This window comes from Leuciscus leuciscus, assembly GCF_965113295.1.
Source record: "Leuciscus leuciscus genome assembly, chromosome: 1".
Classification (NCBI taxonomy): domain Eukaryota; kingdom Metazoa; phylum Chordata; class Actinopteri; order Cypriniformes; family Leuciscidae; genus Leuciscus; species Leuciscus leuciscus.
The window spans coordinates 83,772,471-83,800,337 of NC_138725.1; the positions used below are offsets into that span (position 1 = coordinate 83,772,471).

The following is a 27,867-nucleotide window of genomic DNA, read 5'->3' on the forward strand; positions in this document are numbered from 1 at the left end:
AAACAGTTTATATGGAGGCATTTTTCCTGGTCTGACCACAGGCCAAAGACCGGTTTGCCCTCGAACAGAGCGCCCCAACCTAAGTTGGATGCATCCGTCGAGATAACTTGCGGCGTGAAACGGCTCCCATTATCACTCCCTGCTGGTACCAATCGGCCGCTAACCAGGGTCTCAGCGCTGAAACGCAGCTCTGAGTCACTCTGATTCGTATGCCGCCGGCCGCCCAAGCTCGGCGAGGCATACGGGCGTTCAACCAGCGTTGTAGGGGGCGCATATGTAATAGACCCAGCTGAAGCACTGCTGCAGCTGACGCCATATAACCCAGCATCCTCTGAAACGTTTTCAGGGGTGCGGCGCTGTCCAGCTGGAAAGACGCGGCCAGGCGCTAGATACGGCGAGCGCGCTATATCGACAGCCGGGCCGTCATTGCCACAGAGTCCAGTTCCAAGCCCAGAAAAGGGGTTGACTGACTGGGCAGTAATGAGCTCTTGGTCAGTTGACCGTGAGACCCAAGCTTTCCAGGTGGCTGAGAAGCACAGTTCTGTGGGAGATCAGTTCTTCCTCTGACTGTGCTAGAATCAGCCAATCGTCCAGATAGTTCAAAATTCGCATACCCTGACCTCTCAGGGCATGCGATGTGCAAAATACGCATCTGCAGTCGCCTTTTAGGGGACTGACAGAGCGAAATGCTTTGACGGCTCATATGCTCATAAAAAACATTATTTTTATTTGCTGTCAGAGCCCGGATTCGAACACAGGTCTCTGGCGTGATAGCCCAGTGTTCTGCCACTGTGCCACAGGGGGAGAACACATAAGCATTCAGTAAGCGCGAGCATATAAAAGAGCGTCCTGTTGTGTGTCAGCGTTCGTTTTGCAGGCGTGCGTGTGTAAAACAGGCTCGTTTACTGCAATAATAGTACAGCTAAGGGCAGAATGACCTCCGGGTTCCGATAGCCGTGATGCACGGGCTCGGGAACCTGATTCGGAGGCGCGGGCGCGGCGCGCGCGCTCTTGGTGCTTGAATACGGCGGCTCGCATACAGAGATGGCTGGCCGTTTTACACACATTGTCCCGGTGGCTTTGGACGGGGAACATATTGTGCGAGGGACGGCGCGTGAAGCGGCGCCGGGGGTGCAGTGTTTGTCAGTATGTGTGAGCGCTAGGGGCGGGCACAGGACTTACACACAGCGAGTGGCCGGTAGAGAGGGGCCGTGTAACAGAGCGGGCAGTGGGTAGGTGTGGGCACGGGGCTGTGGACACGTGACCTACATTCAATACTCGAGCGGCTTTAGTCCGCTTTATGAGAGTGGGCTCTGATAGAGACACGGAGTTCATAGTGCTTGTGTGTAGGGGTGAGCACAGAACGTGGGCACATTTTCTACACTTGGAACACATACAGCATGAGCCGGATCATCAGAATTGTACTCCTAAGAGATTTCTCTGGGGTGCCGTGAAGACGGTGTTTGGGTGCAGGAGAGCGGGTTGTACAACGCGCTCGTTGGCTGCAAAATACACATCCGCAGTCGCCTTCTCAGGGGACTGACGGAGCGAAATGCTTTGACGGCTCATATGCTTCACAAAAACAAAATTTGTAATTGCTGTCAGAGCCCGGATTCGAACTCGGGTCTCTGGCGCGGAAGCCTAGTGTTTTACCGCTCAGCCACAGGAGGAGTTCACATAAGCATCCCGTAAGCGCGAGCATATAAAAGAGCGTCATGTTTTGTGTCAGCGTTCGTTTTGCAGGCGTGCGTGTGTGAAAACAGGCTCGTTTACTGCAATATTAGTATTTCCAGCAACCTGAACTTAGAGGGGGCTGAGAAATGTGTGAGGATCGGATGTTGGTCCGGCCTTAGCGGGACTCAAAACACTCTCTCTTCCTAATTCCGCCAGTGAGTGAGGCATTTTAGAGGCGGGTTCGCTTTCTGAAGTTAGAAAGCTGGCCGCGAGCTCGAAATGAACAGCATAATTTTTATTTGCTGTCAGAGCCCGGATTCGAACACGGGTCTCTGGTGCAAAAGTGTAGTGTTCTGCCACTGTGCCACAGGGAGAGAACACATAAGCTTTCAGCAAGCGTGAGCATAAAAAGGTCGTCACGTTTAGTGTCGGCAATCGTTTGCAGGCGTGCGTGTATCAAACAGGCTCGTTTACTGCAATATTAGTATTTCCAGCCACCTGAACTTAGAGGGGGCTGAGAAATGTGTGAGGATTGGAGGTTGGTCCAGCCTCAGCAGGACTCAAAACACTCTCTCTTACTCCTTTCGCCGGTAAGTGAGGCATCTTAGAGGCGGGTTCGCTTTCTGAAGTAAGAAAGCTGGCCGCGAGCTCGGTGCGAACAGCATAATTTTCATCAGCTGCCAAGGCCCGGATTCGAACATGGGGCTCTGACGCGAAAGTCTAGGGTTCTGCCACTGTGCCACAGGGGGAGAACACATAAGCTTTCGGTAAGCGCGAGCATAAAGAGCGTCACGTTTTGTGTCGGCGTTCGTTTTGCAGGCGCGCGTGTATTAAAACAGGCTCGTTCACTGCAATATTCGTATTTCCAGTAACCTGAACTTAGAGGGGACTGGGAAATGTGCAAGAATTGGAGGTTGGTCCGGCCTCAGCGGGACTCAGCACCCTCTCTTTCTCCTTTCGCCGGTGAGTGAGGCACGCGGGGTGCTGAACATTGCTCGTCGCGACGGCGTTTGTTTGCAGGCGTGCATGTATTTATAACAGGCTCGTTTACTGCAATATTGATGTTACCAGAGTGACGCGCACGAACGGGACGCGGGGTAGCTTTCTTGTAACGTAAAGGAAGCTATCCCGTGGCCGCCCGCTTTGTGACATTTCCCTTGTGAGCGGCGCCGTTTGCGCGGCTCGAACAGAGGGGAGCTACAGCGGCGGCGTCCTCGTCCAGCTCCTCTGCCTCATCCCCTGAAGTGGCGGCGGCGCGGGCAAGTGCCGGCGGCTGCGCAGCCGGGAGGGGGGGAGAGAGAAGCTCGAGGGAACGGATCCGGCGAGCTTCTCGTTGCCGCAACGGCCTTCAGTGGTCTCTGGGGGCGGCGCTTACTTCTGCGCGGCCCCGCAGGGACAGGCGGAGTGACAGCTTGCGTTGAAAGCTTCAAGTCGAGCCCGCAGGGTCGACATTGAGAGCTCTTCGCACTCGGGGAGTGCGGTGGCGGCGTGCTAGCGGCCCAGGCAGAGAGCGCAGATGACATGGCGGTCTCTGTTGCTGAGCGGCACGAGCCGCAGGAAATACGAGGTATTTTTAGAAAAACGCCTCGTGCTCTTTTAGGAGAGAGAAAGTGTGTGACGCAAAGGCGAACACACACAGCAGAGAAAGGATATGTCGCCGGATGGCGTAGCAGGCACGGAGGCTGAAGGCGGCGAAGACGGCCGGCTTCCTCAGACGCTTCCTAGGCTTGCTGGTCGCTTGTTTCAACGGCGGCGGCTCTCAAGATCCAGCGATGCGAAGAGCTTCGCTGAAGACATGAAAATCAGAATTCCAGCCTGTGAGCCCCTCTTTTATACACGCTAGCCACACCCATTCTGGCGGGCCAGGCGCGTGGAGGGCGCGAAGCGCCCTCATTGGGCGTGACGTCACGCAGGGCTCACTGGTAGGCTGCTGCAGTTGCCGCAGGACAGCCAATGAGCACGCTCATACAGCCTGCCATGGTCTGCTGTCTGCCGCACTGCGTTGACAATAAATACAAAATTAAGGATAATTTTTGGCTTCAGATCTCGAGAAAAGACAACTTTACCCGTAGCGTAAGCAACTTACGCAATACGAGAGAACCTCTCGTAAGAGAACTAGATGTTACTCTTTTGTTTTATGACAAACTGCGACTTTCTTGACTTTCATAATTATCTTTTAAATTGACAAACATCATATGTGTAATTCAGGGCACAGTTCAGACGGAATAAAAAGATAAGTTGTCTCTCGCCATTGACTACCATACATATTTTTTCCGAAGTAAGGTCCCAAGAGCCAGAAGCGGAGGGGTGGGACTTAGGCTCTCTATATGTATGTCTATACCTCTTTTTGCAAGACGGTAATCTGCGGTGATTGGTCAGTTTGATTTACCTTATGTTAGTTCCAGAGCCATAGAGAGAGAGAGTTGCGACAACAGAAGTTCGAAATGCTTAGTTGTCACGTGATTCGCGTAGACCTCAGATAGTTCCAGGAAGTGCTTCAGCGCTAATTCAAATCAATGGAGTTAGAGAGCAGAACTTTGATTTTTGGTAGTTTGTAGTCAATAAATTAATTGATTTACAATATGTATATAATGCACTGATATGTGAATATAGTATGTGTTTGTAGTTACAGTAATGTTATTTTTAAAAGATACAAATCTGCTAGTATTTAATGTTTATAGTGGTCAACCAGCGTTGCCTGCCGTTTGTTAACATATTTCTGGCTACGTACGTTACCTTGGTTAAAGACCGTGTTGCAGTTGTTTTTAAGTATTTCAAGTATTTCATTTAGGTTCGCGTTTAAAGTCTGTGTAGAGAGAATGGTGTCGTCTTAGCGGCCCCTAATGTAATAACAAATGATCGTTCCGATGGAAGCGAATCAATCAAAAATAACTTTAGCTTGAAAATAACTTTATTAAATAACCGCTATAAAGCCAAAACAATCTCTGTTACCATAAATGATACGTGTATCTCTGTAAAGCTGCTTTGAAACAATCTACATTGTTAAAAGCGCTATATAAATGAAGATGACTTGACTTGACTATTTCTTGTTCTTAAACTAGAATGTTATTTAAAGGTATCACGTAATGTTCACTATGGTTTCACAAGGACATAAACTTGCAGGTAACAGGTGATTGAGAACATTATATTAATGTATAATATTACATTTTCAAACAAAACATGATTATACACACACACACATTATTTAATTAGTGTCCATGTGCATGATTTACTTTTAACATAATTTGATAAATTCATGACCTACATCACTTTAATCTATAAAACTTATTTATTTGGTTATTTTATTGTAGTAATTACAGTATACATGATAATGCATCGTCTAGAGCTCTCTCAAATACTGGTAAAAACTGCTTTCAAGTATGGGTTGGTTGGTACACTTTCCATGTCAGGTGAATTTAAACACTCAGAAATGTTTACAGCTGAAACTTGTTTAAATTTCAAAAAGTCAAAGTTCATGACTCAAAAATATACATTACATCAGTTTTAATTATATATATATATATATATATATATATATATATATATATATATATATATATATATATATATATATTTACTTTTGCATTGATTTAGCACAATGGGATTTATAAATGTCTAATAAACTGCACGTCAAGCATGTTGTCTGTCATTTCCTCTATGTTGTTCTTGTGGTGTCTGACACAGAGAGGAGAAAATATGCTGAAACTGAAGGTGAGGGTACAGCATCAGTGCAGGGAGTCTTCATGATCCACTGAATCCCTTTGAGCTTCTTGTGTTGAAAGAGATAAAGGAGACAAAAACGGGACAAATTATATACAATAGTAGTATATATTACATGTTGTGGTATTTAGAATTATTCCCCATTTAGTCTAGTGTGATTTGTTTTTTTAAATGGCTTGCTGCTTTTAAGCATTGTTTTTAATCTCACAAATAAACTTCCATTTCCCTTTCCCATCAATCCAAAAGTCAGCTGAGCTGACACATAATATAGACAGCCTAATAGTCTATAGTCACACAATGTCTAAAAAACTCCACCCATACGTTTTTGTTACTCAAATATGCAATCTAAAATAAGGATTTTTGTTTGTTTTTTTTGTTATTGCACATTTAATGAGGAATGAAACGGATATTCTCATTTTATCACTTCCACATATCACACTCCCCAATGTTATATTTAACCCCTGTTTAGAAGCCTTTCCCTCTTATTACACAACAAAGGATAAAACTGCATTAATAGAATGAGTTTAACCATTAATAGGCTGTTCGTGGTTTGTTATGCGGTACTAACTTTATCCAATGACCTATCTTTTATCTGATAACGTCCCCTAAAACTACTAATTTAGAGAGCAATAATCAACTAGCATGCTTTAATACAAGTTAATTTGATTCAGATGTACTGATAATATACAATCGTATTCTTTAAACGTCTTACCTTTTATAAAAGTCCATCACAAACAGTCTGTTCTACCGCGCTGCTGCTACTTCCGGGAACTATTGAGGGGCTCCACGAGCCGCCATTGCTGTAAAAAAGCGTTCCATTGGAGTCAATGGAGTTGTCGCAACTCTCTCTCTCTCTATGGCTCTGGTTAGTTCAATGTTTAGTGTGGTAAACAACACCCAATCGGTCATTATTTACGTTAGCCCAACGTAATCATGATAAAGCACTGTAGTACTACAGTACATAAAGGCTATTGTTAATATTGGTCTATTATTTCTGACAAGTCCAATGCCCTTTCACATATTTTAAAATAATTGACAGCAGGAGAACTACAAGCTGCTCTGAGTCTAACGTTACAGAACACGCAATACTTGAGCATGCTACAGAAACAAACGCAGCAATTTTTTATAAATGTAACTTACTGGTTGTGATTCGGAGGAGGAAGACTGGGTAGTGGAAAGTAATCCTCAAATTACCGTGAACACAGCATGAGGTTCGGACTTGACTTCTGTGGTAGTAAATATCCACATGCTCGTCACTGGACAGTGGAAAAAAGGTCGCTTTTATGTTGCATTTTAGAACAGTGTCTTGTGCTCGTCTGTATTTCTGTTCTGAAAGCTTTGATGATGTCTGCGCACGCAACAAGTGGGCGTGGCCAATATAACTTCTGTCCAGTTCTTCTTCTTCTTCTTTTAGAGTTTAACTGGCGGTTGGCAAACCAACTTAAGGTGCACTTCTGTCCAGTTGATGTCATCTATATAGAGAAAAAGCATTGTTAGTCTAAAGATTCATATCAGTGACTCAGAGTTGACTCTTACTTTTGAAAGACAATAACTTTATATTCGGTGCACTTTTAGATTTAAAATTTTGCAGGATGTTTTCGTTCATTAAGAGATATGTTATACACTACATGAACTGTCATTTAAAAAAATCCATAATAGGGGCTCTTTAAGAAAAAATACACTGATGATCACAGTAGTCTACTTTAATGTTTTTCAAGTCTATTTTAAACGTTTTTACTAAATACTACAAGTAGGCTAGCGTGATTCATAGTTTTTTCACATTTTATTTAATATTTTTTTTAATATTTACAAATAATGATTTGTTTATCCCAAACTTGTTATATCTACCGTCAGATAGTGAGATTACGTATATATATATATATGTATATGTATGTATTTTAAAACAAACTTCCTGATGAAGCATTAGTGTCATCAACAGTGCTAATATTTCAGTTAATATTATGAAAATTATTTATTATGCTTTTTTCACTTAAAAAAAATAGATGCTTACTCTAAGATAACTGAGGCCTATTTAGATGCTAATAGAAATATACAATCAGTCGTAGTAAAAAAATAAAATAAAAAAAATTGAAAATGAAAGATTTAATTCAATATTGTGTGATAATATAGTATTATGAGAAAAAAATTTGCAATTTTTTTAGTAGGCTGGTCCTTTTTGACTGGGAATACCACAAGTGTTACAAAAATACAGAAATTGTATAAAAAAAAAACATTTGAGAAGTAGTTATATAGGTCTATAGCTGTAACGGTCACCATCTGGAGTGCCCTTGAGAGCCACCAGAGGGCACTCCACATCAGACACTCACGTTCACTCTCAGACTACATTTCCCATACTCACTGCCCGGACTCATCATCTCTGATCACTCATCACAGTCACCTGTACCTCATTATCACTGATTGCATTCACCTGTGTCCCATCACCGTGTTAGTCTCAGTCTATTTATACCATGTTCATTCATTCACTCACTGTGAAGTCTTGTTTTAGTGTTACACTGCATTTCTGAGCATTCTCTTGGTTTTCTTGTCTCTTGGTTTTTGGATATCTTGCCCTGTTCCCTGGATTACTCTCTTGCCTCTGGTCCCTGCCTGTTTTGTTTGTTTGTTTGTTTGTTTCTTTGGTTGGACTGCCTATCTGTGTATGACCCTTGCCTGTACCTTGGATTACGCCTCTGGATTGCCCTCAAATAAAGCTGCACTTGGATCTAAACCTTCGTGTCTCGGAGCAGTCCGTAACAGAAGACTTCGCCACACCCAGATCCAGCAGCTATGACCTCCAGGAATCCAGCAGTACGGATCTCGCCTGATCTTCCCAGCATGAGCCGGGAGTTCGCTGGACAGATCGCGGCCTTGGCCCTGGATAGCCTCGATCTGTTCCAGTACACCTGGGGGTTTGTTCCTCTCGCTGCCTCTTGCTCTCTGGGTGACGAGGCAATTAAGTTGTGTTACCGGCTGGGGGCTAAGGAGGTCGACCCGAGGGAGCTCCCCGATCTCTCCGGTCTGGATTGGAGAGAGGCACTCTCCAGATGTCTGGAGAGCTTCCTTCCATGGCACGCCATGTCATCGTCTGCACTTCACGCCAGTCCAGCCGAGCCCGCACTTCACGCCAAATCTGCCGAAGCCAAGGCAGTATGCGTCATGCCCGCCGCCCCTGAGACTGAGAGCGTCATGCCTGCCGCGCCTGAGACCGCAAGCGACATGCCCGCCAAGCTAGAGCCTGCACCGCTGGTCCCGTCCAGCACAGAGCCCTCTTCACCGCTGGTCCCGTCCAGCACAGAGCCCTCTTCACCGCTGGTCCCGCCCAGCACAGAGCCCTCTTCACCGCTGGTCTCGTCCAGCACAGAGCCTTCTTCACTGCTGGTCCCGTCCAGCACAGAGCCCTCTTCATCGCTGGTTCCGCCCAGCTCAGAGCCCTCAGAGCCGCTGGTTCCGTCCAGTTCAGAGCCCTCTTCATCGCTGGTCCTGTCCAGCTCAAAGCCCTCTTCATCGCTGGTCCTAACCAGCTCAGAGTCCTCTTCGCCGCTGGCCCTACCCAGCTCAAAGCCCTCGCCGCCGCTGGTCCCGTCAAGCTCCGAGCGCGCTGATCCTGAGCCAGAGCCAGAGCTTCACGTCAGTCCTGCCGAGCCAGAGCCAGAGCTTCACGTCAGTCCTGCCGAGCCAGAGCCAGAGCTTCACGTCAGTCCTGCCGAGCCAGAGCCAGAGACTGTGTACGCCACGTCTTCCACGCCTGTGTCTTCGGACAAGATGGCCGACTCCACACCTTTGTCTTCAGACAAGATGGCCGACTCCACACCTTTGTCTTCAGACAAGATGGCCGACTCCACGCCTTTGTCTTCAGACAAGATGGCCGACTCCACGCCTGTGTCTTCGGGCAAGATGGCCGACTCCACGCCTGTGTCTTCGGACAAGAGGATTGTCTCAGAGCTGCCCACCATCAGTCCTGCCATGGCCAGGAGGGCTGTCTTTCTCTTTTACGCAGTGGCGGTATTGCATGCGTGGAAGAGACACAGCAAGTCTGCCGATCCAGAGACTGTTCACGTCACGTCTGCCGATCCAGAGACTGTTCACGTCACGTCTGCCGATCCAGAGACTGTTCACGTCACGTTTGCCGATCCAGAGACTGTCCACGTCACGTCTGCCGATCCAGAGACTGTTCACGTCACGTCTGCCGATCCAGAGACTATTCACGTCACGTCTGCCGATCCAGAGACTGTCCACGTCACGTCTGCCGATCCAGAGACTGTTCCTGTGCCGGAGGCTGTACCCGTCAACCCTGCCACGGCCCAGAGGGAGAGATGAAATTGAAACATAAATAACAAAAAACTATAGGCTATTTAAAATTCAACAACAAAAAATAACTTGAAATAGGCCTAGCTTACTTGTCAAACTTTATTTAGCTAAATATCAAATAGTATTAGAAAAGTAGTAAATTTAACATTAACATTTAAACATTTATTTACATTAATTTAAACAATTAAACTTTTGTTTTAATATGAACATATTTAACATAAACGTTTCACATAGCCTAAAGAAGGCTACTTCGTAATACCTTCTGCAGGCATTCCAGCTGCAGGTGCGGAGTCCGTAGCTGCAGGTGGAGAGTCCGTGGCTGCAGGTGGAGAGTCCGTGGCTGCAGGTGGAGAGTCCGTGGCTGACGGTGGAGAGTCCGTGGCTGACGGTCTGACGGTGGAGAGTCCGTGGCTGAAGGTGGTGAGGATTCCAGTGGAATTTCAACCTCCTCAGGGACTTTTACCATATGAACGACAATGTTGTTTTGAATGTTGACTTTTAATGTACCGCATTCGAGGAAGAACTCTTCCACGTCCTGCCCATCTTCTAAAAGAGAAGTAAGGTCATGGGTCGCCAAAAAATCTTGCAGGACAGAATTGTGAATGGTATAGTTAGTCTCCCCGAAATCTTCGAAGAGAGTGATGTGTGCGGTGGCAGTGGACTTGTAAATTGTTGATTTTTGGAGCATTTAGCATTTTTGGCAGCGATGGAATTTTTGTTTCGGAGTAAACTCCGTTTGCCAAAATTTGCAGTTCCCGCAGCTGCGGGACACAGCGACCTCAGCGCGGTTAATGACACTGGTCACAGATGTTATTGGTTGTTCCTTTTTTTCATATGGAGCTATGTCACCAAGTCCAGCTAAAGATGGAATTTCTTTGATTTCAGTTTCCTTGGTAATAGTCAGAAACAGTTCTCCGTAAAATTTTCGTGTGGTTAACGAGGTGACCTGGTAGGATTTCCCATAAGATACCAATCCAATTTGAGTTTCCCAGAGCTGCAGTTTTATTCTCCCGGTGACGTCCTCCACTTGCACGTTCTGCATTTCCTTCTGCCTGCCTTGGAACTCTACATTTTCCGTTCCCAGGGTCAGGTGCGCGACTCTTGCAGTGAGTAGACCAACCTGACGAAATATAAAGAAAAAAGTTCATTAATTAAAATAGCAGATCAAATACAGTAGCCAAACTATTAAGTATAATTTAAAATAATATAACTTACATGTTGCCTTTGGGTCATTTTTTTTTTTTCTCCTCTACAGTCCGTTTGGTTTTATTTGGAGGGTCTTTGTATGGAAATTGCAGGTCATTGACGATCGTCAGATTTGTTCTGCATCCGCATATTATGTCCATGCCCTCACCTGAATGACCTAAAAGGAGGAGATAAGCAATAAGTCATAAATATAGTATTTTTTTAGGACAATAAGTAGCGTACAACATCATAGAAAGTTGATTAAATACTTGGTTCTTTTGCAGTGGTGGACGAAGTACACATACCATGTACTTGAGTTAAAGTAAAGATACTCAAGGTGAAATATTACTCAAGTAAAAGTAGAAGTGCTGCCTTTAAACATTCACTTGAGTAAAAGTACAAAAGTATTTGCCTTCAAATGTACTTAAGTATCCAAGTACTATGATTTTTTTATTGCTATAATGTCCTATTATAATTTTTGTCACAAGACTCTTGCTTAACTCAGTCTACGTGAAGACTCTGTCACTCTTGGCACATCAATCTATTAATAAAATGATATATATATTTGAATTGAATAAATTTTTTGTGTGTTTAATTTTGGACGGAAGGGGACTGATCCCATAAGGTATAATACATTTACAGTATTTACTGTACATATTTTTCACAAGCGTCTATGGTCATAATTATAAACATCCTAATGTTATGATACATTCACATAAACCTGCACAATGCCATTGAATATATATATATACACGCTACATTATGGGAGCAGCCAATTTCCCTACAAAATTAAACACCAAAACGTATTAATGCAGTGTTTCTGCTACTCCTCAGAAAAAAAAAAATGCTATTATATGCAAGTAATTTTAGTGTCAAGGTAATAAGCAATGTTCATTATGCGTCAGTATTTACCGATAATTGCTGCAATAATAGCTGCTGCTCTCTGCCCCGCTTAAAATTATTGGCAACACAAATTGTTTGGAACTATTGAGAGCTACACGAATCACGTGACCGCGCGGCGGCGAGATCACAGTTGGCTTGTTCGACTTGAAACGGCACACTGCACAGACCAATCGGTGAATGACATTAAAATACCGCAAGAGCGATTAGAGAGTAGACGGCTCTGTATGCTTTTCAATCGCTCTCGCGATTTCGCTCTATACTTTGATGTCATAAACTGATCGGTCTGTGCAGCGCCGGTTCAAGTCGAACAAGCCGTGTGTGTCGCAACCTCTTATATACTGTCTATGGTCGCAACTCTCATATTTAACGGCTCTGGTTCGCGCTTAGTAGATACCGCCAAGGCAAGTTCAAAACAAAGCGCGCACGTTGTAGGCTACTGTGATAGGTGGCTCGTTTGACCAGTTAAGTTTTTATCCACTCATAAATAAAAAGGAACGACTGATTTTGAAAATGTAGTAGAGTAAAAAGTAAGATATTTGACTTTGAAATGTAGTGGAGTTAAAGTAAAAGTCTTCCCAAATTTAAATACTTCAGTAAAGTACAGATACGCAAAAAAGCTACTTAAGTACAGTAACGAATTACGTTTACTTCGTTACTGTCCACCACTGTTCTTTTGTTATTCCGGTAAATTTTATTGCAGATTTGCAGTTTTGCGCTCGAATGAAAATATTTCTTTTTTCTACGCAAAAAACTGCCATTTGATAGAAAGTGTCGCGATCAACTTGCAGGAGTGCATTGCAATATCTTGTTTTTTTTTAAAGCCGATTGTTTAACTATAGACACATTGTGCAAGTATCCGGTTATACTTGTGTCTTCGTTGTCCAGCTTAATTTTATTTGCTGCAGATGCCATGATGACTTGTCAGTAGCCGAATGTGATACAATTTTCTCATGGAAACTTCAGATGCCCCAACACCCATGCAGAGACGACTCCACGCCCGTGAGGAGACGACTCCACGCCCGTGAGGAGACGACTCCACGCCCGTGAGGAGACGACTCCACGCCCGTGAGGAGACGACTCCACGCCCGTGAGGAGACGACTCGACGCCGGCGATATGTTATGCCCTAAATGAATACATGATTAACTAACTGTATTTTTCTATGTACATTTCCGAAATGCACTTTCTGTAAAGCTGCTTTGAGACAATATGTATTGTGAAAAGCGCTATACAAGTAATTTGCATTGAATTGAATTGAATACAAGGTGAATTTCACACACTTTTATAACCTACGACCATTAGAAGTCAGACAAGTCTAGACAGACCAATTAGGTATGAAAGATACATGTCAAGTGCACAAGAGTTCAATTAAAGGACAGTGATGGCAAAGTCAAACATAGTATAAGTAGGCTGTACTTTTATGTATAGATTAACAGTATAATTTTAATGTAATATGTTTTTACATATTGTGTGAATATGTTAACATAAAGAAAAACCTGTAGCCTATGTTAAAAAAAATTTTTACGTTGCAATCTTTATTGTTATGAAGTTACTTCGGCTATTGCAAGATAGAAATCTTGCAAAATTATATTTGAGTTATATTGTGTATAATAGATTTTTTATGACCAAATAATGTCATGTAGGAAATGTAGGAAATGCTAGGTCTGGATCATCAGAGTTTATTTGATTACCAAAAAAAATGTAAATGTAGTTATGTTGTTTATTTATTAGGCTTACTTTGTTTTAAAAATGTTTTAGATTTTGTGTAACTTTTTATAAGGACGTTTGAATGAATTCTATGAAAAATGTAACAATATTGTGTTTATTAACTTTAGGGTACTTTAAATAGATTCGATGCAGAAATAAATTTGTGTAGTTTGACACGTGCATACGTATTTGTAGAGTTAGTTTGTGTAGCAGGTGTGATACTTTTTTTTAAGGGCGTTTGCAGACATGAATAGTTACAAATGTATCTATACGGCTGTCATGCACTTGTCACAGGTTCAATTGTCTTGACGGCTAATTTGTCCCACATTGGTGTAGTTTTTGTTAATAGATTGTAAGACATAAGAGAAATGTTCATTACAAACGTAAAGGTACATGAAATTCTGTTATTTTATATGAATGTGCATTAACATGGAAGTACCAATTCGATTTCATAGCTTTCTTTGATGTAAAAACCACTTTGTGCAGTGTCGTTTGATGTGGAAGAAAAGTAGATTAAACATTTGTTAGACGAAATTATTTTCTGAGTTTGAAATCATATTTTATGTCCTCTATAATATGGCGATTTTTCAGAGGGCAACTGTTTGGTGTGTGCAATCATAGTGGACGTTATTGAGTGTACTTAATCTCACATTGCACTGCAATAACATGAGAGATGTTAGCTACGCTCTCAGCGGTTGTCTAAATTCGGTCACTTATTTTCATTCATTCTTGCTATTGAATATTAATCAAGTAACGGCCCGGGAATAGTGAATAAGGGTTTAGTGTGTGATTTAGGATTCAGGTATAGCCATGCTAAGTCCAAAGTTTTAAATATATCTGTATTAACGTAGCTAAGTAGGCTAATTATAACAAGATATTATGAAAACTTAAATAAATTGCACAAATAAATAAATTATTACCGATGGTGAAAAAGGTAAGTGTTTAATTAGTTTTGTGTTTGACTTTGTTGAGAGGATTGAACTTTATTTGAACTTCTGAATTATCCTATTGATAGGTGTATTGATACTTTTGTTATGCAGGTTTGCACCACAGAATAACGTAGCCTACCAAATGCGGAACTAAAGAGCGATACTCGTTTGAACCGTGTCGAACGCATAATAAGGTCGAACAGACGATATATTAGTGTTGCCCAGATACATAGGGCCCATATATACGAGATGTTTGGATGTTTACGACAGTGCCACGAGAAGCTTTTGAGTTTTAAAATGAGGTTCCCTTTCGTCCTGGGAACTCCAACGTGTCGTCGGGGGAGTTCCCTGACGAATTGGGATCATGCTAGGGAGCCAATTGCCTTCGAGAGAAATAAAAACGAGCCAATGGAGATTGGCATGCAAGATTTGCATTCCGCGACCCGCCTACCAGCGCGGGTATAAAGGCGGAAGTAAACATTGCGCAATGCTTTTTGCTTCGGAGCCATCCAGTGTGAGTCTCTGTGTGAGCTGCTGTTTTTTGCCCGAAAGAGTTTTCAAAAACGACGAGAAGAAGCCTAAAGAAGACAAGAAGATCCTCTGGTGCTGGTGTGACGGCGCTTTAGCGATCATCGAGTTCTGCCGCCGGCCGAACTTCCTCTTTAAAAAAGAGCTGTTTTAACGGCTGGTATTGGGTGAGTGCAGCACACGGGCTTGCAGTTTCCCCGTCGTGTCTGCCGCGGTGGTCCCTCGGTGCTTCGGCACGTGAACAGAGTATTTCTTCTCTTTCTTCTATTTCTCTTCTTCTCTTTTCTCTTTTGTTTCCTTTCTAAAAGAGCATCACGGGTGTTTCGCGTCCTTTTCAGGATGTCGTTTCACCCGTGCGTTTCTGGATGCGGTCGACTTCTCCCTCAGGAAGATGGCTATAAACACTGCCTCTCGTGTTTGGGCTTAAGACACGCTGAGGCAGCGTTTGTGGATGAGTCATGTTCTCATTGCGGGAACATGACTCTGGCGATGCTGCTTTCGAGACTGCGAACCCTGAAACATGGGGGAGTCCCTTCAGAGAATCCCCGATCTAGTTCGTCTGCCGGTTCAGTTCGGCAGGCGGCTACTTCGGTGATACCTGTTGGTGAGCGTATGAGGATTACAGTGAAGAATGTTCCGTCTGGTGAAAGATCCTCACGGGCTTCTCACTCCTCTAGTAGCTCGCTGCCATTGGTGGTCCCGGCGGAGCTTCCGGGGCCGTCTCGTGCGGTTCCGGTTGTCTCCTTCGGGGCGCCGCCTGAGGATCAGATGTCGATCGCGGCATCGGAGGAAGAGTGGTCATCTTCTGGTGATGACTCAGCGGGTCTACCCCCTTCGGGTGTGGTGGCTGCGGCTGAGCCGGATCCGGAAATGGCCGCTATGCTCGAAAGGGCGGCCGTGAAGGTCGGGCTCGTGTGGAACCCTCCACCGAGTCCCGAACCCTCGCGGCTGGATGATTGGTGTCTCAGAGGGGGCCGTGCTGTTGCCCCGCGGCCCGCTCCAGTACCATTCTTCCCTGAAGTGCATGAGGAGTTGAGGAAGTCTTGGCTGGCCCCTCTGGCGACCAGGCATAGGCAACCTCGCTCCTCCTTCCTCACCACCCTCGACGGCGGGGCGGCGCACGGGTACGAGGGAATACCCCCAGTGGAGCGGTCGGTTGCGATGCAGCTGTGTCCGAAGACCGCTTCCACTTGGCGGGGTGCCCCTTCACTCCCCTCCCGCGCCTGTAAGTTTTCCTCTGGTTTGACCAGGGACGCTTACATGGCGTGTGGAGACGCCACTTCCGCCCTGCAAGCCATGGCGCTGCTCCAAGTCCATCAGGCTAAAGCACTCCATGACTTGCAGGCGGGTGGTCCCGACCCAGCTCTGCTGCAGGAGCTGCGTGCGGCGACGGACTTCGCCCTCCGGGCGACGAAAGTCATGGCACGTTCGCTGGGTCGGGCGATGTCCACCTTGCTGGTCTAGGAGCGCCACCTGTGGCTTACCCTTGCGGATATGCGCGATGTTGAGAAGAACAAACTTCTCAACTTCCCCATATCCCAAGGCGGCCTCTTCGGCGACGCGGTGGAGAGCTTTGCCCAAGAGTTCTCCGCCGCCCAGAAGCAGTCGGAAGCAATATGGCATGTCCTGCACAGGAAACGGGCTGCTGCTGGCCCGTCTACTGTTGCCGTAGAGCCTCCGGCTGCTTCCCGTCGCCGAGGACGTCCTCCTGCGCCAGCTCCTCCTTCAGGGCAGCAGTCTAACCCTGGAGGGCGGAAGTCTGGTCGCAAGAGGACGGCCCAGCCCGCTCAGGCGCCCCCGGCCCCTTCCCGTAAAAAGAAGGGAGGGAAGCGTTCCTGAGACGGGCGACCTGAGGGAGAACCTGGATGCTGCTCTTCAGGAGGGTGCCTCTGCACACCTCCTTCCCCCGGGGGAGGGCCGGGCGGAGAATTTTTTGTTTCTTTCTGTTCCGCCAATTTCATTAAAAGAGCAGTTTCTACCTTCTCCTTCAGGTCATCCACGGTCGAGACTGGTGGGCACACAGTCTCCTCCACCCAAGAGGGCCAGGATGGCAGTGGATGCCGTCTCCGAGCGGCATCGCTCCCTGCGTCGCTCCTGTCTGCGGTTGGGCCCGGAGGTGCAGAGACCAGTTCACGAGGAGGCAGGGCCTCGTTCCTTGTCTCTCCCCCTCCCCTTGCCACTGGGCAGACCGCAGCAGAATGCCCACGGGCCTTCTCTGCCGTCTGCCCCCCGGGGGAAACAGGTTGGCGTCAAGTTCCACGCCCAGACCCCGCTCTCGGTCGCTGTTGTGCCACCGGAGCCGGGTCCCTGTCTTCCGCCTCGCTGCCCCTCCGCGGGTACGCCGGTGGGTCGGGTGGGCTCGTTGGGACGGTTTCTGGAGGCCTGGCTAGAGCTTCCAACTCCGTCCCGATGGGTCATCCGCACCATCCGGTTCGGCTATGCAATTCAATTTGCACGCCGGCCTCCCAAGTTCAGGGGCGTCCACTTCACCCGTGTGCGGTCTGTGGATGCTCCTGTCTTGCGGAAAGAGATCGATGTCCTGCTGGCGAAGGACGCGATCGAGCCGGTCCCTCCTGCCGAGATGAGGTCCGGGTTTTACAGCCCATACTTCATTGTACCCAAGAAAGGCGGTGGGTTACGGCCAATCCTGGACCTGCGAGTTTTGAATCGGGCCCTGCACAAACTCCCGTTCAAAATGCTCATGCAGAAGCGCATTTTCGAATGCATCCGTCCCCAGGATTGGTTTGCAGCGATCGACCTGAAGGACGCGTACTTTCACGTCTCGATTCTTCCTCGACACAGACCGTTTCTACAGTTTGCGTTCGAGGATCGAGCGTATCAGTACAAGGTCCTACCTTTCGGGCTGGCCCTGTCGCCCCGTGTCTTCACGAAAGTCGCGGAGGCGGCCATTGTTCCCATGAGAGAACAAGGCGTTCGCATCCTCAACTATCTCGACGGCTGGCTCATTCTAGCTCACTCGCGAGATGTGTTGTGCGATCACAGGGACATGGTGCTTCGGCACCTCAGCCGGTTGGGGCTTCAGGTCAACTGGGACAAGAGCAAACTCTGCCCCATGCAGAGGATCTCTTATCTCGGTATGGAACTGGACTCGGTCGCCCAGACTGCGCGCCTCACGGAGGAGCGCGTCCAGTCAGTGCTCACCTGCCTCAGGTCTTTTCGAGGCAGGACAGCGGTTCCACTGAAACAATTTCAGAGGCTCCTGGGGCATATGGCAGCCGCAGCCACAGTAACGCCGCTCGGTCTGTTACATATGAGACCGCTTCAGCGCTGGCTTCACGATCGAGTCCCGAGGTGGGCGTGGCAGAGCGGTACGCTCCGGGTCAAAGTTACCCCGCGCTGTCGCCAAACCTTCTTCCCATGGTCGGACCCTGTGTTTCTACGGGCCGGAGTGCCCTTAGTCCAGGTTTCCAGGCATGCTGTGGTTTTCACGGATGCCTCTGCCATGGGTTGGGGGGCCACGTACAACGGGCATGTAGTCTCGGGTCTGTGGACGGGGCCCCAGCTGCATTGGCACATCAACTGCCTAGAGTTGCAAGCAGTACGCCTAACTTTGTGTCGCCTCAAGGGGTTTCTCAGACACAAGCACGTACTGGTCCGTACGGACAGCACTGCGACCGTTGCGTACATCAACCATCAAGGTGGTCTACGCTCCCGTCGTATGTCGCGACTCGCCTCCCACCTCCTCCTATGGAGTCAGAAGCATCTGAGGTCGCTTCGTGCCGTTCATGTTCCAGGGGAGCTCAACCGTGTGGCAGACGAGCTCTCACGGCTGCCTCCCCTGCAAGGAGAATGGCGACTCCATCCCCAGACGGTCCAGCTGATTTGGAATGTCTTTGGAGTCACACAGGTAGACCTGTTTGCCTCTCCAGACACGACCCATTGCCAGTGGTTTTACTTCCTGACCGAGGGGACCCTCGGCACGGATGCCCTGGCACACAGTTGGCCCCGGGACCTGCGCAAGTATGCGTTTCCCCCAGTGAGCCTTCTTGCACAGACCCTGTGCAAGGTCAGGGAGGACGAGGAGCAGGTCCTGTTAGTGGCGCCGTATTGGCCCACCAGGACTTTGTTCACGGAACTCATGCTCCTCGCGACAGCCCCTCCTTGGCCGATTCCTCTGAGGAAGGAGCTCCTTTCTCAGAGACGGGGCACTCTATGGCACCCGCGTCCAGACCTCTGGAAACTCCATGTCTGGTCCCTGGACGGGATGCGGAGGTTCTAGATGGCCTGCCACAGGCAGTGGTAGACACCATCGCTTCCGCTAGAGCCCCCTCTACGAGGCCCCTGAGTACAGGGAACGGAGACGTGTCGTCCCGTCGCCATGTTGCTGTACCTTCGCGGAGGACTGGACACTGTTCGGCTCCTCAGCGAAAAGCATTGCGCAATGTTTACTTCCGCCTTTATACCCGCGCTGGTAGGCGGGTCGCGGAATGCAAATCTTGCATGCCAATCTCCATTGGCTCGTTTTTATTTCTCTCGAAGGCAATTGGCTCCCTAGCATGATCCCAATTTTTCAGGGAACTCCCCCGACGACACGTCTCCAGGGAACGAGGGTTACATACGTAACCGAGACGTTTTCTACAGTAGGCCTATTAACGTCGAAAAGTTTTGAAACATTTTTTATTGCTGGATGACAATGGTTGTTAAGTCTGGTGTTGGACTATGTGCTAAAGTAGCGTACACATTTTGGATGTCTTCCTTATCTGTAGCCTATTCCTTTTGTTTTTGTCTTGGAGAGTTTTTACTATTAACCCTCTGAGGTCGACAAACGCGACCTCAAAACATTGTGCTTTTGTAAAATAAAGAAAATAAACAGGGTGTGCGTTCTGCCTCTCCGTTGCGGTGAACTTTTTTTTCTTGAGCACGTCTATAAACTGAAACAAAACTCAGCGAATACTTGTCACACATTTTTGAGCCATATACCTTTATACACATTTAAGTGTGTACTTTTAAATGATCGGATTCAAAACGAAAACAAATATTCTCTGTATAAGTAATTTGTATAAAACCAACAAGATGTCCAGCTTCTCAAACGCTTGCTAATTACAGTTAATTTGGCCACGCCCACTCGCGAAAAAGATATTCACATGCAAATCTCCACATGGAACGCGAACTCGCTCATTACCTCAACAACAAAACACTTCACTTCACTTTTCGTCGAGTTTGAAAGACGTGCCTGAGCTTACATTGGATTTAGGCTACCTCAGAAGAAGAAGAACGCGATTTGAAGACAAGAAAGATGTAAGGTAAGAAATTCTTACATATTAGTTTGTTATTGTTGCATAAATGTCACGTTGCAGTTGAACTGTTACTAGATATATGGGGAATATTATAATATTTAGACCCGTGTTTACTGTTACTGTGTTTGTGGATATCTGCTCAAATGTAGATATGTATATGGTAACCATAATGTTTTATATTTGAGCGCGATCGCGTTTGAATGTATCATATTTTGGATAGCGATCGCGTTTGAATGTATCATATTTTGCAGCGCGATCGCGTTTGAATGTAGGCTATCATATTTTGGATTGCGTTTGAAAGTATCATATTTTGCAGCGCGATCGCGTTTCAATGTATCATATTTTGGATGAAAGCAAAACGCACCAAACGGCTTCATGTTTTTATTATGATCTCATTTCATATCATCATAACGGATGGAAACATTTGAAGTAACATGATAATCAATATATTTTTCTCTAGCTTAGTTGTTACTGAAATCTTTTGGAAGATTTATACTGCTATAGGTTATTTATTGTTATTATTATTTTATCCGGCACTGCGCATATACCTTATGCCTACAAGGCATAACAAACCTGGTGTTCATTATATTATTGTTGGAAACATTTGTGTGTGTGTGTGTGTGTGTGTGTGTGTGTGTGTGTGTGTGTATTCTGTGAATTTTAAAAAGGAATTTTAAAAAGCAATTTTAACCAGAAAAATCTAATATTTATATCCAAAATCGTGCAGGCCTTTCTCTTGATATCAGTATGTTAACTTTTTTTTTTTCAGGGCCCAGATGCAACTGAGGACTTCAACATTCACATGAGTCTCTGTACGTGAACATGGTAAAGTGAAAATCTTGGAAATGAAAGGTATGTACAATGTTTTTAGGAATGGCACAAAGGTCTCTGTCTTTGAAGTGCTTTTTTGGCATTTGTTGTGTATCTTTGGATTATGTTGTGTTGTAAATAAATCCAAACAATTTAAAAGCCATTCTTTTTTAAATCTCCTCATTCTTTGTGCAAGGTTGCTCAAAATGACAGGGCCTGATAGCTCCTAATAGGGCCGTTAGGGGAGGTTCTTTGTCTTTCTCAGGTGTGAAAAGCTTACATATTAATGAGCTCCCGCATAAAGCTTTTTCACACAAAACACGTCGTAAATGTTTTAAATCAATATATTGTCTTATCTGAATGAGCAGTCAGGGTGATTTTCACATAGTTTTGCAGCAAATATTCTAGGCTACGTCATACAATTTTCAAAAGTCTTGTGAAGAAATAATCAGTATGGGTTTCATGGCCTTATTTCAGTGACAATTTTTTTTTGTATTTTCCCAAACCACGCATAAATGTCATTATCTCAAAACTACAAACTTTTACATACATGCTGCTGATATATTATTGTAGCAGAGTTTGTGCTAAATACAGTGTAATTAGACTTAAACCATGAAAATGTCACTAGTAACAGAAATAACCAGAAATGTCAGAGCATGTCAGAACACCTCCAGGGCCCAGAAAACAGCTCAGACCTCAGAGGGTTAAATTGGTAAGTTGAATCTTGATTAGAGAGACAAAATGTTCAGTGCTGGTCCGCAGATGTCTGATTAATGACTTCATCAAACTGCAGAGTAGGGATTTGATCCTGTGGAAAAAAACCTATTGATGAAATCATAGAATATCTAAGTCTTCATGTAGTCTATTTTTTGGAATGGCGAGTTTGATCTTTTATAGAGAGAATCTAACATTTTCTCATTTTGGAAATATAGTTTTGGAAGTGTTTAAGTGCATGGAATTAAGTACATATGTGTTATATATTGAATCTGTTTTTTCTTTTGTAAAAATGTCTTTTAAAAATGTTAATGTAGGCTACAACAATTAAAATTTAAGCCATTTTTGTCATCCTGCAATCAATGTCATATCTGACAAAATGGTGTCCAACATAATGGCAAAATGAAGAAAAGCTGTAATTACATTTAGCAAGTAAGTAAAGGCAACACTATGAAATTAGCTTTGATGAATTACACTCCATTGTGATTTATGTGCATACGTTTCTTGTTTAGGTAATTGATTCTGCTTGTATTTCTTTACATAAGAAAGAAATTCATGAGTTCACATCCACATAAAATGAATACAATAAAAGGTTATGTGTGCTGTCCGGGGTAGGGCTCTGAGCTCAGAGTTAGGCCCGAACCCAGAGTACTACACCCTGTTGTGGTATGAGTAGATGGAACTAGAAGTGAGGAGATGGGGTGGAGGAGGGATGCTGATAAACTAAAAATGAACAAAGATCTGCTGTGTATTTGTCTTTGATTTGATTACTGATTGAGAATTGGGTTGATTATTTGAACCAGGGGCCCGTTCTTCGTACGTCGCTAACTCAGTTAGCTGGATTTGATTGTTGACGATTTGGCATGATCTTGGATTGTTTGGTTCTTCGAAGCTCATCCTGGACTTGCTGTCATAGCAACAGGTGCGCGATCTTAAACCTGCTCGTGAGCAGGCTTATTTCATGTTAACAGGATTAGACTGCGGCTTTATAAGCGGAGCTGATACGGGAAGTCCAGCGCAGCGCGATAGTGCACTTTCAGAGATTTATATTTTTTTCTCGTGACTCGTGAGATTGTCGTTTACATTATTAATTTGTTGGAAACGCACATTTATATTCGATTTGTCGGAGTCAGGCTTTAACTACAGCACAAACTGTTTGCATTGCCCTAAGATTATTTGCGAGGCTCTTTCCTTTACACTATTGGAGATGCGGAGAACTTGATGGAAAGTGCTGTCTGTCGTGTCATTCGGAGTTTACCTGGCGCTTTTAGGTTTAAAAAACAGTTTTAGTTTTTTTTGTGGCATTTCCAAGCCACTTAAGACCCAATGTTGTAAAGCAGTTTTTTTTTTAAAGCAGTTTTTTTAGGCTATCATAATTTTTTTTTATGAAGATCATGCAATCATGACCATGCCGATTACAGTATGTGTCACTCAGGCTTCACTAACGTGACTGGTACCATAGACTATAGGCTACCATAGACTGTCATCAAGGCCTCAATGAAGGGGATTATGTGAACAGAAAGGGGGTTCACAATGTAAATGTGCAGCCCAGTTACTATTGTGATTCTTAATATTCCAGATTAGTAATATTATATCAAATAAAAAAAAGGCAGTTGACTAAAATCTTCCATATCACAAATGTGAAAGCAAAATGGCCAGGATCTGTGCATGACTTAAGAATGATTCACATTTATGCACATTATTTGAAAGTGGTAAGGAAAGTTCCACAATTAAATATCAAGCTCACTGTATTACATACACTTATGCTGATCCTAACAGAACTGCATTTCTTCATAGGTGATTATGGCATGTTCCTGCCTGCAGACAGGTGTTTAATGACCCCATTCCCTGACCCAAACCAGTTACACTGCAGCTCTAGCCAGGACAAGGGCACACAATGAAATGAACTTTGGCTAACTAAAGGGACGATTTCAGTGTCTGATAAGTCTGAGGGTTGCACACCTGACAGGGCCTGTGACATTGTTGCATGTGCCATATTACACACAAAAAAAAAAAACACTTCATTAAATGTTTAATAAAAGACAAATATGCTTAGTTCCTTGAGTTTTATTTCAATTGTTCTTTGTAAAGAAAAGCCAGTGGTCAAGTGCCTGCAACAAGAGATATTAGACACATGCCTCATGCAACAAATAAAAAGGAAAAGTTGGCTATACACTGCCCACCTGTAGGCCTATGTCTCCTCTGTCTGTGCAGACTCTTCTGTAGGCCTTTCTGTAGATGTGGAATCCTGCAACTTATATTGCATATTAAGTATAAATGAAGTAAAGTTATTTATGCACTTGCAGGTAGGCTAGTTCCTCCATATGACAGTTATCTGAGAGGGTTTATTCACTGTCCAGTGCAATGGAAACACATGGACATTACAAAGTCTTATACTTTCTTTACTTTGGAAAGTTAGAAAATGTCCACTTACTGCACATATTTCAGCACCACTTGGTGTATGTGTTGGTGTATTATGTAAAAGTGCACAAAAGAGGAAAACACAATGCCATTACAATGAACTACACTCAGGAAAAATGTGATCAATAACTCATGGCAAAATATTTTTACATTAACATAAGTTTATCAGTTTTCATTTTCAAGTCAAAGCAATTCATCATTACTCAAGATTTAACAGTTGAAATGACTATACGGCCTTAATTTAATGCAGCAAAAATTATTTTACAGTGTAGGCTACTAAGATCTTTTCTTTTTTTCTCAGCCTTTTTCTTGGTTTCTTTTATAAACAGACAACCATTTATTTAACAGTGCCTTTTATAAAAGAGACTATAATATAACTAAAAATTACCATGTAGAATATGTTTGTACTTCACTTTTGTTTGTTCCCATGTTCTAGTGTGGTGACTCTGACATTACAATGAACAAAGTAATTATGCAATTATTAAAATACAAATATATAGGCTATTAAGTGATAAAAGACATCTAACATGGCCACTTCTAACGGATTTAAATTGTGTGCTACTTTTTGCCAGCCCTCTCTCCTGGCTTTTGCAGACTTTGAGGTGTTCCCTGGCGTTTTAATTAAACATTAAAATTCCGAATAAACTTCGACTATCTTGCTCTGCTGAGGAGAAAAACTGAGCCTGCTCTTTGGCCACGCTGAACAGCCAATAGCAGCGTTGCTGATCAATGTTTCTACTATCGATACATATCCCCTTTTCAACCAGCGCATGAACGCGCAATTATCTCACTAACTCAATCCAGCGAAATTAATCATATCCAGCAGGTGTGTTCGAAGAACCTAATTAGCCAGATCATGATTACCACGATGATATCATCTTGGATGTCTCATTAGATCTCGGATGTTTTAAGCAACGTACGAAGAACGGGCCCCTGGTCTTCCCGAAGTTTGTGTCACATGCCTGTCCTGTCTTGTGCTGCACATGGGTGTTTTGTTATTTTGGGCCATGTGCTCGTGTCTATTGTCTAGCCCCTCCCATCTTGTTATCTGATTATTGGTTAATTTGTCCCACCTGTCTGTCTCGTTACCCTCCTTTGTTTGTTCCCCTATTTAGCCTCCTTGTGTTTGTAGTCTTGTGCTGGTTCGTTGTCCGTGTTTCTTGTTTCCTGGAGTTCCTGAGTTTTTGTGTTTGTACTATACCTGCATGTCACTAATAAACTAACTCTGCATTTGTATCCTCGACTCTTGTTTACCATTTCGTGACAGTTTGTTAATAAAACATATTCATTTCTTGTTGTTTTAGGACGATTGTGGAGAGGATTCCAATGGACTTTCAGTCTCCTCAGGGACTTTTACCATTGCAATGACAATGTTGTTTTGAATGTTCACTTTCAATGAACTGCATTGAAGGAAGAACTCTTTCACGTCCTGTCCATCCTCTAAAAGGTAAGTGAGGTCTTGTCTTGCAAACCTTTTTTTGCAGGACAGCATTGTGTATTGAAGTTACTGTCTTTAAAAACTCAGAAAAGAGATTTACCTACAGATATATACCATAAATCTACAGAAATTAAGATTTTTTTAATTAATTAAGGTTATTGATGGTATTTCAGCAGATAATTTTTACATTTATGATCAGACATGAGTGCTTTCTTCAAAAAAGACAAATATTGCATTTTTGTAACAATGTTTGGTTACACATCAACATAAAACATATGGGTAACACTTTAGAATAATGGTCCGTAGTTAACAAGTAGCTACGCAGGAAGTAATAGGTAGTACTGCATTAACCCCAAATCTAATACTATTAACTACTATGGAAGCAATATTAACTAAGTAGTAAGTAATAGCGAATTTAGTACAAAGGTAGTTCCTCGGTAGGTATTTGATAATTACTAAAGAAATATAGCCTCATTGATAACTACATATGAACTAAGAAAGAATAACTAATTAATTACTAATCACAAAAGTAACATGTCTAAAAAGGGAAAAATTGTGCGTGTTTTACTCTTAACATGTATAAATAGTTGTGCCTCAAGTGGGTTCTTTGTGGAAACCAGATTATGAATATTAATTTGTTTAAAATAGTAAATCATTAGAAAGTGATGCTGACACTCTGATTATTGGATTAGTTCATTATTATGAGTGTCAGTTTATGTATCACGGACCTATACTTGCCTTTATGTTAAAGTAGCCGTCTGAGGAGGACTTCTCTTTGGATATGAATATAAACATTGATGTTCGCCTTTTAAAAACAATTTGCTTCTTTACGGAAGATAAGCACAACAGATAAGATATGTGATAAGCACAAAACCACATCTTCCATGTTTTTTAGAATATCACTAGTGTCTTACAGAATTGTATAAAATTACCTAACTTATATTACTAGTGTAAAACATGTTAACTCCTCACTAATTACTCAAGCGTTACCTTTTCATCCCGCAGGAACTACTAGTGATGTGGCCCATTATTTTAAAGTGTAAAACATGTTAACTCCTCACTAATTACTCAAGCGTTACCTTTTCATCCCGCAGGAACTACTAGTGATGTGGCCCATTATTTTAAAGTGTAAAACATGTTAACTCCTCACTAATTACTCAAGCGTTACCTTTTCATCCCGCAGGAACTACTAGTGATGTGGCCCATTATTTTAAAGTGTAAAACATGTTAACTCCTCACTAATTACTCAAGCGTTACCTTTTCATCCCGCAGGAACTAGTACTAGTGATGTGGCCCATTATTTTAAAGTGAAAAACATGTTAACTCCTCACTAATTACTCAAGCGTTACCTTTTCATCCCGCAGGAACTACTAGTGATGTGGCCCATTATTTTAAAGTGTAAAACATGTTAACTCCTCACTAATTACTCAAGCGTTACCTTTTCATCCCGCAGGAACTAGTACTAGTGATGTGGCCCATTATTTTAAAGTGTAAAACATGTTAACTCCTCACTAATTACTCAAGCGTTACCTTTTCATCCCGCAGGAACTACTAGTGATGTGGCCCATTATTTTAAAGTGAAAAACATGTTAACTCCTCACTAATTACTCAAGCGTTACCTTTTCATCCCGCAGGAACTACTAGTGATGTGGCCCATTATTTTAAAGTGTAAAACATGTTAACTCCTCACTAATTACTCAAGCGTTACCTTTTCATCCCGCAGGAACTACTAGTGATGTGGCCCATTATTTTAAAGTGTAAAACATGTTAACTCCTCACTAATTACTCAAGCGTTACCTTTTCATCCCGCAGGAACTACTAGTGATGTGGCCCATTATTTTAAAGTGTAAAACATGTTAACTCCTCACTAATTACTCAAGCGTTACCTTTTCATCCCGCAGGAACTACTAGTGATGTGGCCCATTATTTTAAAGTGAAAAACATGTTAACTCCTCACTAATTACTCAAGCGTTACCTTTTCATCCCGCAGGAACTACTAGTGATGTGGCCCATTATTTTAAAGTGTAAAACATGTTAACTCCTCACTAATTACTCAAGCGTTACCTTTTCATCCCGCAGGAACTACTAGTGATGTGGCCCATTATTTTAAAGTGAAAAACATGTTAACTCCTTCACTAACAAGTCGCCCTGCAAAAACTATAAAAAACATAAGACAACTGCAGTAACTGGGTTCAACGTTTTTTTTTTATTATTATTAAATGCACTGGAAGATTTAGTGCATTATGCAAAAATACACAACTAGCTGTGCAAGAA

At 43.8% G+C, this 27,867-nt stretch overlaps 1 long non-coding RNA gene across 1 annotated transcript in view; it reads right to left on the reverse strand.

Moving 5' to 3' along the window:
* Positions 1-6,884, reverse strand: part of LOC309497265 — a 42,851-nt gene extending 35,967 nt beyond the window's left edge. Inside the window, exon 1 of the long non-coding RNA XR_014205462.1 lies at positions 6,535-6,884. This is a non-coding gene — a long non-coding RNA (uncharacterized lncRNA). The remainder of the gene's footprint in view (positions 1-6,534) is intronic.
* Between the last annotated feature and the right edge of the window lie 20,983 nt (positions 6,885-27,867).